The sequence below is a fragment of the Chrysochloris asiatica genome, unplaced genomic scaffold (assembly GCF_000296735.1).
Source record: "Chrysochloris asiatica unplaced genomic scaffold, ChrAsi1.0 scaffold00306, whole genome shotgun sequence".
NCBI classification, from domain to species: Eukaryota; Metazoa; Chordata; class Mammalia; order Afrosoricida; family Chrysochloridae; genus Chrysochloris; species Chrysochloris asiatica.
The window spans coordinates 1654918-1666999 of NW_006408824.1; the positions used below are offsets into that span (position 1 = coordinate 1654918).

General features: G+C 46.1%; 1 pseudogene; it reads right to left on the reverse strand.

Annotated features, from left to right (window-relative positions):
- Window positions 1–4780: 4780 nt before the first annotated feature.
- On the reverse strand, window positions 4781–11514 carry LOC102830444 (annotated as a pseudogene).
- Window positions 11515–12082: the final 568 nt, after the last annotated feature.

Below are 12082 nucleotides of genomic sequence, written 5' to 3' on the forward strand. Positions count from 1 at the left end.
AGAAGTTCCGGTAGGGAGAGCGAAAGCGCAGCAAGCAGCCATTTTATTATGCATGTGGATGAGGGATTCTATCATTCCAGCCTTTTGTTGTTATGGGTACAGGGGCGGAGGTCATTGCTTCCTGCTGGTAGGGGGTGAAGAGGAGGGAACTATATATCTGGCGTGTTCGTCTGGCTGGCTGGTTCTGTAGCTTGGCAGTGGTTGGTATCTGGTCATGAGGAGTTCTCCCACCGTCTGGTTTGTGAAGGCCCTCATGTGTTCCTGAAGAAAACTTTGAAGACAGTGAAACAGGCAGGGGCCAAATAACAGTATCAGGAGGATTATAGTGAATGGCCCTAGGAAGGGGAGGAGCCAAGGCCACCAGGAGAACATTAGGGTTCTACCATGGTTTGTTTAACTTGATTTTATAAAGCAAGGAAGGTGTCTGCTACCCTCTCCATGTCCCCGTTCAGGGCCTTCGATAATTTTTTTGTAATAGATGTATGGATGTTCCTAATCAGATGGGGTTAAGATTTGGGCCACAAGGATTAAATATCTAACCCCACATAGGTGTTGTGTGGGTGGGCATTTGAAAATGTCTTTTCCACATAAGAAAAATATTCCTTTCCGCTCACATGTTGCTTACTTTTGTTATGTCAGTGCACCAGGAGTTTGGAAGGGAAGATTAGTGATGTTGTTGTAGTTATGAATGCACGTGAAGTTGGTGGAATTACTGAGGCCAGTCTCCATGAGGAGAGGTCCTGTGTAGTGTGTGGTGGTTGTATTAGGATATGATTTAGGGACTGGGTTGGTGGGAATGGCTGTGGCTGAGTACCCCAGGTCCCTATAGGGCAAACAAACTCAGCATGAGGTTTTATTGAATATGATTTCTATTGCAGTGATTAGCATGGGATGGGGTTGGCAAATACTGTCAGGATGCTGTCAGGATCTAGCCCCAGCTTCTACACTGATCTTTTTCCTCGCTGCATCTGCCACCTGCCCAATCCCCATCTGACATCCCTATTTGGGTTTGATATGTCCAGCAGACAGGCTTGTTGCACCACCCTTTTGCAAGCTGTAGATTGGGAAGCCATGCAGTTAGAGAGTTTGCATACTCTGATTCTGCAAAACTGCTTGGTAACAGGTGTTTGTCCCAGATAGCAGGCAGAGTACACAAAGGTCAGGACACTGGAGCAATCTGTGGCTGTATGAGGGGTTGAGCATGTTTTGCCATTTTGGCTAAGGCACGATCTGATCATAAAGAGTACGGAGACCATACTGGGATGATGTAAGTCCCACTATGAGGAGAAAGAGTAAGGAAAAAATTATTCAAGAATGGCAGGGCCACGCAGAAGGTCAGACAGCGAAGAGGCCTACTGCCAGGATGATAGATAGTGTGCCGAAGGGGGCAAGGAAGGCTGGGTGGCAAGTTAACATGGAGGTATGTTTAAGGGAGTATGTAGAGGTAGGGCTAGCCAGCAGAGGAGAAAGACTGTCAGCAGAGAGATTTCGTCTGGTGAGAAATCAGAGATAGAGTGCCCTGGAGAACTAGGTCTTTGACCCAGAATAAAACAGTGTCAGGAGTGTTAGCCTTTGGAAAGACCCACTGGAGGTCCTGGTCCACCTGGTCGAGGAATCAGGAGTGAGAGTCATACATTTATTCCTCTGGGATGCGGGTGGGTTTGAGCTTGGTCAGTCCTGCGAAAGAGGAAGTATAGCGGGGTGCACCTGGATTAATATCCAATTTGGGAGTAGCTGAAACTCTGTGTGCCAGGTTTCTCCTGATAGACAGCCACGGGCTTGATGGGTGGGAAATTATTTGGGGTGCAATGCTTCCTGTGGGGATGTGACTGAGCACGTGGGGCATGTTTGAGTTATTTGTTGGAGTAGTGAGGGCATTTTGGGACAGTAAAATATGGGTCATAGGAGGCAGAGTAGGGGTTCATGCCCTATGTGAAGGATATTGTGTATATCCGTGAGGATGTGTGTGGCCTGTGACCTGGGGAGAATGTATAGTCCCTTGAGAAGAAGCCAGTCCCCAGAAAGTGTGGCTCCCTATTGAAGCCATTCTTGTGTTTCAAGGTTATAGAAGGGTGTTAAGGGGAAACAGCAAGTATTTGTGTGGATGGAGGTGGGAGCATGGCCGCTTGCTTTGCTTTGTGGGTGGGCCTTATTGTTTTCCTGTGAGATGGGGTTATTGGTGGATTGATGACTCCTACAGTGTATGACTCCTGCTTTTGTTGGGAGTTTTGCTGCTTGAAGTAGTTGTAAGACTAGGGGACCGTTGTTTATAGGGGTGCCTTTTGGGAGATTGTGTTAAAGGGAAGAGACATGGCTTCAATTACCCTATCTGAAGATACAATGGCATAGCCATCCTGGTGTTGGCCTGTAGGTGAGGTGATGGAACTGCCATTGATGAACCATATATGATCCAGGCGGGGCAGCGGGGTGGAGGAGATGTGGGGTAGAGGAGGGAGATGATCTAGCGCTTCTGTACATGAGTGAGAGAGCTCCCTCATAGTTATAGGGAAGAGGAAGGCAGGGTTGAGAGGGGGGACAAGATTCTAATTTAAAGTTGGGATTTTCAATGAAAATCATATGGAATAATTGAAGGCATGAAGGGGAGAGGTTTGGGACTGCTTTGTGGGTGAGTAGATGTTGGAGGTGGTGTGGAGACCTAATAGAAGTAGGTCATCCACATATTGAAGGAGGGTACTGGGTGAGAGATTGAGGTTAGAGAGCTCTTTATAAAGCCAGTGCTTAGAATCTGATGCAGCACACAGCAAGAACAAGCCAGCCGTGAGGTAAGCGTGGCAGTTTTAATAGGGTATAATATGAGGGCGGATTTGAACTTGGCTAGAATGTCTCATCCTAGGATTGGTGTAGGGCACTTGGGTAGGACTAGAAAGTTTTGTGAGAATGGGGTGTCATGAAGTGAGCATTCTAGGGGTTCTGTGATGTCGGGCCTAGTAGGGACTCTGTCAACTCCCAACTGTTAATGTAAGGGTTGTTGTTGTTGTTATGTGCCGTGGAGTCGGTTCTGACTCATAGCGACCCTGCACAGGGTTTCCGAGGCTGTTAATCTTTACGGGAGCAGAACGCTTCATCTTTCTCCCGTGGAGCAGCTGGTAGTTTCGAACTGCTGACCTTGAGGTTCGCAGCCCGATTCACAACCACTACGCTACCAGAGTTCCTTAATGTAGGGGCAGTAGCCCCGATGTCTAAAAGAAAAGAGACTGGCTTACCTGAAACATGGACCGTTACCCTGGGTTCGCTATGAGTTATTTCTGTGGGGGCCAGTGATCCCGGGCACCTTCAGTCCTCTGTGGCCAGTCCTAGAAGCTCTGGTAGAGCAAACCCCTTTGTTTGGTGGGACTGGGAGGCCATTGATCCCTTCCCTCTCTGGAGAAAGGAGCAGTCAATCTTCCAATGTCCCTCCTGTTTGCAGGCAGGGCATGGTTCAGGGGGAGGACGAAAGCTAGGGCAGTTTTTTGCCCAATGACCCTCTTGGTTACACTTGAAGCAGTGCCCGGGCAGTGCCCCAGAGGGTATTATACCCCTTCTTTGGTCTGGGACCCTGTAGAGCATTGGCCAGTAACAGGTATTTCACCTTGTCTGTGTCCAGGGCCAACTGAGATGAAATGAGTGTTAATAACTGTTATGACTACTGGGGATGTTGGATCTAGTTTAGTGTATTTTTGTAGGGCCACCGATAGACATGATAGAAATTGGGCCAGATTTTCATCTGAATTTTGGGTGATATTTCTAATCTTGTTGTAGTTGACTGCTTTATGAGCAGTTTTCTTTAAGCCTTCTTCAAGGCAAAGAACCATATGATCTCTAAGTCCATGGTTGGCGTGGCCTGCTTGATAATCCTCCCAAGAGGGATCTTTTGGGGGTGGGGTGGGAATGCCTGAGCTCCCACTGGCTTTTCGTTGCTCATAGCATGCACCTCATCAGCAAAAGCCTGAGCCACCATCCAGACCCTTTCCCTTTCATCAGGAGAGAGTGTGGAAGTGAGAGTGATGTAGAGGTAATGTCAGGTGAGGTAATATGATTGAGTGAGGTATTTGAATTCTTTTGATGTAGGTGTCTGGATCTGAGGAGAAATTTCCTAGCCTCTTTTTGATTTGCGAGAGGTCAGATAGGGAAAAGGGAAGATGGACACAGACAATGCCTTCTGCCCCAGCTACCTTGTGTAATAGCATCAGGGGTGTGGGCAGTGGCAGGTATTGGGATCGCTGAGTGTGGTCTCAGGACGGAGTATGTAGGGGAGAGGGAAGGTGTGTGCTGCAGAGTAGGTGAGGCCAGATGGTGGAGAAGGAGAGTGGGAAGAGGAGGCGGATGCTGTGGAGGGGGAGGAAGGGTTGTATGGAGAGGTGAGTGCAAGTGGGGGATGGGCATAGTCTGATGGGTCAAAAGAGGAAGCCTCTGGGAGGGAGCTTGAATCTTGGGTGGGGAGTGGTTTCTCATGGTCTAGAAGCATTTGAGAAGGGGAGCAAGTCAGATAGAGAGAAGGATGAGAACAGAGAGAAAAGAAAGCTTGTACGCAGGGGACCTCAGGCCACTTGCCATTGTGCTGACAGAAGTTATCAAGCTTGTGAAGGATGTTGAAATTGAAGGTGCCATTCTCCAGCCATTTGGAACCATTGTCTTGATTACAGAAAAAGAGTAAGCGTGGAAGCTTGATATCAGGTTGTAGCCCTAGCGCCTTAAGATTGCACAGTCCAAGGGTATGGAGTGAGGCGGTTTAGATGGTGATGTTCCCATGATAATTGCGGCCAGAGAGTTAGGGTCAGAATCAGCCTCTGAGGAGAAGCGCAAAGAGAGGAGCGTCCTCGTCTCTCTTGCCAGACCCCTGACAGAAGAGAAAGGAATTGAGCTGAGGGGGCATCCCTGGAGCAGCAATCCTGGGCCAGGCGCTGAGAAGAGTCTATCTGGCCTAGTGTTAAGACTTTAATTTGACAGCACAGAGGACCTGAGAGAGGGAGGCATGCCCAAACACTCACCCTGAGATTGTTGACCAGTGTGTGGCTGTAAAAGTCAGCAACGACAATGGATGAGGGCCCCTGGGTGGGTATTTGGTCAGCAGGTTCAGGAAGGACAGCTGGGAAGCGGATCAACCCGAGAGCTGGGGATCGTCTTGGGTCCCGGCAAAGTCCCTCCCGGGTTTCTTCGGCACCATAAATGTGAGATGGAATGAGCTGGAACACAAACACCCATGTGAATGCTTTATTGGAGATCAGAAGGAAAGATAAAGAGGTGTGGGGGGGGGTGTTGGAAGACTTTTAAACTGGTCCAAGAGGAGGGAGGGGTTGAGATTAGTGGAGGTAGGTGAGAGGTTGACTAGGAATGACTTTCCGGTAGGGAGAGAGGAAGTTCAGGTAGGGAGAGTGAAAGTGCAGCAAGCAGCCATTATTATGCATGTGGTTGGCGGATTCTGTCAGAAAGGCCCCACCATTTACTGTTAGATTGCTGTTGTTTTAAGTACTGTTGGCTTGGTTCTGACTCTTACGACCCTGTATAGGGTTTCCTTGTGATTAGCAGTCTAGTGCTTATCCTAAAGCCCTACCCCAGGAATCCTTCTATTAGCTTATAGCCATTTAGCACCCTGTGGAACAGTTCCACCCTGACAGATGTGGGTCTTCATGAGTTGGAATCAGCTCCACAGCCACTGGCAACCAGGTTGCCAAATCTGAAGATGGGGATAATTCAGGTTTTCACAGAGGCAGCCACCGCAGGAAGAATCCACCTGCAGTGGTGGAGATTGGTATTATCAAAATGTAGATGCTGCACCCTTTAGACCTGGAACCATTGTGGTTCAGTTTTCAGCCAAACAATAGGTGACATAGTGACATAGTGAGTTAAGTGTTGGGCTGCTAACCTGCCAGCAGTTCAAACCCACCAGCTACTCTCTGGGAGAAAAATGAGACCATTTGCTCCCATGAAGATTTATAGTCTCATCTACTCTACAGAGTAGTTCAATTTTTCCCTATAGTCATAATTGACTCCATGACAGTGGGTATAAAGTGAACAGTAACCCTTTTAGTGTTTTAGAAGGTTATGGAAAAAGAACAGGGTATTTATTCACACAAAGGATTCTTTGAAGAGATTAAAGTGTGTGAACCTGGATCCCCTCAATCTTTTCAGAAGAAGCCTGGAATAGAGATGGGGTCATCCAGGGAAGATCTATGGAAGATTCACTTATCAAATGGAGTGAATACCCATGATATATATAGGAGATCTACACGACTCTTGAGTGTTAAACCAACATAAACACCACTAGCTTGGACTGAAAGGGACAGAGAGAGAACAAAATGAAGAAAGGCTGTTGAACTCCCCAACTTCTCTGGGCAGGAAACAGACTGATCAAACTACTCAGCAGCAAAAATGTGATTCCTTTAAAGAAAAAGGGGAAATGATAATGTGGGCAGAGTCTTGGCCCCAGAGGATAGAGCCTCAGGTCACAGAGGATTTACACATAGGTCTTAAAATCTAGGAATCTGTTCAATTGGGTTTCAAAATTACTTTGGTCCAGTGACTCCTATTCACAATAGCACAAAAGTGGAAAAAATCAAATGTCCATCCACAGATGAATGGATAAACAACATATGGTACGCATAGTCAACAAAATTGTACCCAGCCAGTAAGTGAAATGAAGTCTTGATACATGAACACATTATATTGAGTGATATAAGTCAATTACATAAAGACAAATATTATTGGGGTGGGGAGGGCAGCGATATAAAAACTTGCATTGATTTAGGGTAGGGTTGCACAGCCAATCATTGTAATTGCTGTTAGTAAATTGTAAACCTATAAAATGTTGAGTTGCCAAAATAGTTATATCTACAACAAGAAGAAGAACATTAACAAAGAATAACTGCTGAGACTGCTTCTTGTTGTTATTGTGAAGTGCCATCGAGTCAGTTCCGATCCATAGCGACCCTGTATAGGATTTCCGAGGAGCAGCTGGTGAGCTTGATCTGCCAAGCTTGCAGTTCAAATGGCTTTTCAGTCTGGCGCATTAACCTACAGCGCCACACCAGGACTCCCGCTGAGACTGCTTAGGTACTACCAAATATTTCATGGAATCTGGTTCCTTGGTTTGGAGGTTTGTTGTCATAGTTACATGGGACTTCCTACTTAATTGGCCTCATAATATGTTTAGTGCTTCTGTTCTACCTCCTAGTTTGCTGTGCAGTGCCTGGCATATTAAAAGCTTGCATGTAATTCACAATAAAAACTGTTAAAAAAGCTTGCATGTGGCCACCCAAGGCACTACAATTGGTCAACAGAAGGAGAGTCAGGAATACTAAGAGTGGGGTACCTTGAATTCACTGAATATTGCTTTTCTATCCAAAGTCTTCATTTCCACCAAGTGATTGGGTTGTTGTTGTTGTTAGGTGCCATTGAGTCGGTACCAACTCATAACGACCTTATGCACAACAGAACTAAACTGCCAGATCCTGGGCCAACCTCACAATTGTTGCCACACTTCAGCCCATTAATGCTGCCACTTTGCCAATCCATCATGCTGGGGGGTCTTCCTCTTTTTCTCTGACCCTCCACCTTACCAAACATGATATCCTTCTCCAGAGACTGGTCACTCCTGACAATATATCTGAAGTATGAGAGATGAAGTTTGGCCCTCCTGGCTTCCAAAGAGCACTCTGGTTGCACTTCTTCCAACACAGATCTGTTTGTTCTTTTAGCAGCCTATGGCACGTTCAATATTCTCCTCCAACACCATAACTCAAAAGCATCAATTGTTGTAAATAGTGCTGCTATGAACATTGGTGTGCATACATCTTCTTGTGTTTTGGCTTGTGAAGATATACGCACACCAATGTTCATAGCAGCACTATTTACAGTAGCAAAAAGATGGAGGCAGCCAAAGTGCCCATAAACTGAAGAATGGATAAACAAACTGTGATACATACACACAATGGAATACTATGCTACCTTGAAAAATAACAAGGAAGCTGCAAGCCATCACTTAACATGGATGAACCTCGAGGACATTATGTTGAGTGAAATTAGTCAGTCACAAAAGGAGAAATACTGCATAGGACCACTACTGTAAAAGACTAAGAAAAAGAACCCATACTAAAGGAGGGTGGATTCTTTGCTTGTTGCTGGGATGTGGGGGTGGGGTGAGGGGAGGGAAGGGAAGGTGGGGCATAGGGCAGGGAATAGACACAGGATAGTATGGTGCTGGGGAGGGGGGCAATATACAAGAAGGGAGGGGGAATGGAAGAACAAAGCAGATGGGAGAAAAATTAGACAGGTTTGCATGGGCTAAGTGGGACAGAGGTAAAGAATGATGCATGCACAACCTTGGAACAACAGGGCTCTGGGATACAGAGATTGAGACATGGTTGGAATGGGGAAAAGGGGGAAATGATGTTAAGATGCTTGGCTGTCTTTTGAATCATGGTTTTCCTTGCATGAAATTATAAAATAGACACTGGACGGAGAGAGAAAGGAATAGCCAGAAACATCACCATAGAAAACTTGTAAGCCTGTCTTCTGCCTATAACTGATTGGAATACCTAAAATGGGGCTACAACATGCCCAGTGAAGGAGGCTTCCTGCGGAGCCTCTGCATTACATAGGACTATAGGTGGAAGCCTGAGCCACATCCACATCTTCAGAGATGGGAAATTTCCACTTGAAAGCATGAGCAGACCAGCCTGGAGCGGCTTGAAGAACAGAAGATACTTCTTGAAAGAAATACTTACATGAAAAATACAAAACAATAGAGGCAGACTGACTGTTACTACAAGAACAAGCAAGTTGCTTGCCCAGGAGACATCAAGGCAAGTGGTTGGGTCCCCTCAGTGCAAATCCCATTCCAAGACTAAGACTCAATGGGAATACACGCTATGATTGGTGACCACACTCATCATGGATAAGGGGAAGTGACGGAAAAACAGCATTGAAGCAGTGAGCTAAGGTCTACAATGTTCAATAGACTCCTGTGAACCTGGGTGGAGACCTGGTTGGCCAGCAGTGTGGCAAGACCTGAGGACTCTTGGGCCCAGAGTCAGTGACATAGCCACAGAGGATTAGAGTGGAGAGTGAAGCATCCAGCTGATAAGAAGAGAGGGCATATGCACAAGAACACCCACACTTGCAGATAATACCTGACCTGACTTCAATGACTGGGTGATCAGAGTTCAACCAGAAGAAGAAAAAAGAGTAATCTGATACAATTTGATGAACTTGACCTACCCCTATGGATGCAGTAGCTCAAAAGAGGGAACAAATCCTTACAGCAAGGATCATTCCCACCCCCTCCATATACAGAGTAGACAGGGATGGGCAACTTGGACATTGGCAACCCAAAATGGGTGGGCTACAAAGGCAAGAAGTGACTGGCTTACAAGCTTTCTAGAGGAAATCTAGATTCAGAGGGCATGGAGGAAGGTAGACTCTCCACTGAGTAGTATTCAATCTGTCTAGGCGGGCTGATGAAATGAAATGCGAATGGGTCTCTTGTGATACAACAGTGAATAATTGTTATCAAGACTGCTTGTGAGGGTTGGAAATATAAAGGTAGACAAACATTCTGTAGCAAGGAGGGGAGTGATTAACTTTTCAGTCTAGGAACGGAGGTCGTTGCAACCATCAAGGGAGAAGATCTTGTGGAGAGTGGGACCCTACCCAGAGAAGCAGTGATGTCTGAGATGGAGGCAGAGATGATGTGTTGGGGACCGACCTCGACACGAGTGTTTGGTTCACGAGGTGGGGACACCTGGTGGCGATAGGGATAGCACAAGAGAAGACAAAGAGACACAACAAAAGAGACAAAGAGACACCCCGAAACCAGAGTGGATGCATTACTGGTATCTGGCAGATCGGGCGCGGTGAACATATTAGCCAGGAGGGCGGTAAGATCCTGCATAGTAAACATCTTAACTAAGGGGGCCGTATGCACCCCTTACTAGCTGGTCAGTAACGCATGCCTAGTCAGCCATATAGCACGCTCTTACGCTCTTACCGCATGCCTGCAATGCACGGCTGGGCCAGCCTGCGCCTCCGTTTTATTTAGGGGAGGAGCTTCACACCAAGCTGGGAGGGACTAAGACAAGATACTGCTAGCATACATAATTCTCCCGACATTCAGGCAACTTTACATCGTACTTCGCTGGTTCGAATCTCACGACCGCAAATTGGTTTCTCAAGCTCAATTAACATATCTATAGCACCTGAGCTCAGTTGGGGGAAGGTGAGAGGGAAGGTCAAAAGGCTTGGGAGGAATCCCGCTGTGTTGGCTTCCTGAGCCAGGTTTGCAGGAAGACGCAAGACGCCCACGTGAATGGGCTGCAACTGGGAGAGGTTTAGGGAGGATGTCGTTTTGTCTATAGAACAAAGAACCGGGAAGTAGCAAAGCTATTTTTAGTCAAGCCTTTGGAGAAAAGCTTAATCTTTGAAACCTTTACAGTCTCGGCTTTTAGGAAAATATTACATTTATCTGTGGATATCAGGGCTCATGTATGGAATAATAACAAACATAACTGGATACTAAGATGAAAAACAATTTGCCATGACTGCCAGGTGGCTAGAGTCTGTTCCTCAGAGCCTGTGGCCTGTATGGTCTGCAACACTTCGGCCCACAGGGCCTCGAACTTCTGATCTGGTCTGCACGGTCTGCAACAACGATGACGTGGAGAGATGGAGCAGTTTAAATGCAGATGACACATAGTCGCTTCCAGGTTCTGAAATTATCTTAATGCCAGATCCTTCAGGAAAGTAGACATCCAACAAAGGGCTGATAACATAATTGATCTCTTCCAATTGAAATTCTGTTCCTGTGAAGCCTCAACCAATGTCTAATATGTTCATTTTGAAACCAAATTCTCCAGCCATGTCAAACACACATCGAGCATTAGACAGGGCATGGACATATACTTGAGATTTTTTGCAAGCACTCGAAATGTGAAATTTAACCCAATTATTTTGACATCAAGTTCCTTTGCATATTCCATGAGATGTCTACAGTTTTTCAATGTAGTGCCAAGCTTCATATTACCCTCTTCACTTCCAATATTATCTTCTGTTGCAATATGTGGTAAGACCTTGGCATTTGGATGATTACATGCAATTTTCTTCAATTCAATCTCATTGTCACATGTCATGATACTCACACCAACTTTTGCTGCATACTTTATCTGAGAAACTTGCTTGCATGGACTTAATATAAATTATGTTTTCTGGAGAAACACCCAATTCTTGCACTAAAGTCATTTCACTTTTACTGGAACAAGCAAATCCAGTTCCAAGAGCAGCCAAAATCTCAAGTACCGCTGGAGTGGAGTTGCACTTTACCGTGTAGAATGGCTTTATCTGAGCCACTACATTCTGCCACTGACTGTGTTTCTTCACAATCTTTCCAAGATCTCCCATAAATAATGCATTCTTTCCTGTCAGGGTATGTTTATTAACATAGTTATCAATAACATTTCCAAGGTTTGTTCCTTCATCCAACAGGTCAAAGAAGTAGTTTGCATCGTCGATAACTCCTTTCATCTCAGCCTATTTCACAAAGCCTAAAGTCATAAATGAAGAAAAACAAGAGAGGGGCAACCAAGCCTTATGTCTGGGTCCTTAGAATATGCAGCAAAATAGACAAGTTAGGAGATGGAACCACCCTATCATCAGCTAGGTTCCCAAGGTGGCTCAGTGTTGAAATCGAACAGCACTTCTCCTAGGCCCTCTGGGTAGTTGTATACTTGGTCAGAAAGTTCGCAGTGAGATAAGGACCCAAAGAGTCGGGTAAAGCGTCTTCTCTTTTTTGGAGGATTTTAAAAAGAGGGATGTGGTTACCTTGAGCAGAAATATCCAAGGTGGTCTGGGCCATAGGCTACAGGAACAAAAGGGGGGCGGGGAAGCGCAGCACCAACAGCAGCTGGACAGCTGTGGCGGCAGCGGGCGCCTAAGGAGAAATAGAAAAGCTCAGGTAAAAGAAAAGCGACAAGTGGGTGGGGAGGATTCGGCCTCGCCACACTGCAAAGCAGCAGAGCGAGAAAGAATGAGAAGAAACTGAGTAGGCTAGGACACAGGGATCAAAAAAAGAAAATGTTGCTACCGAGCGAAA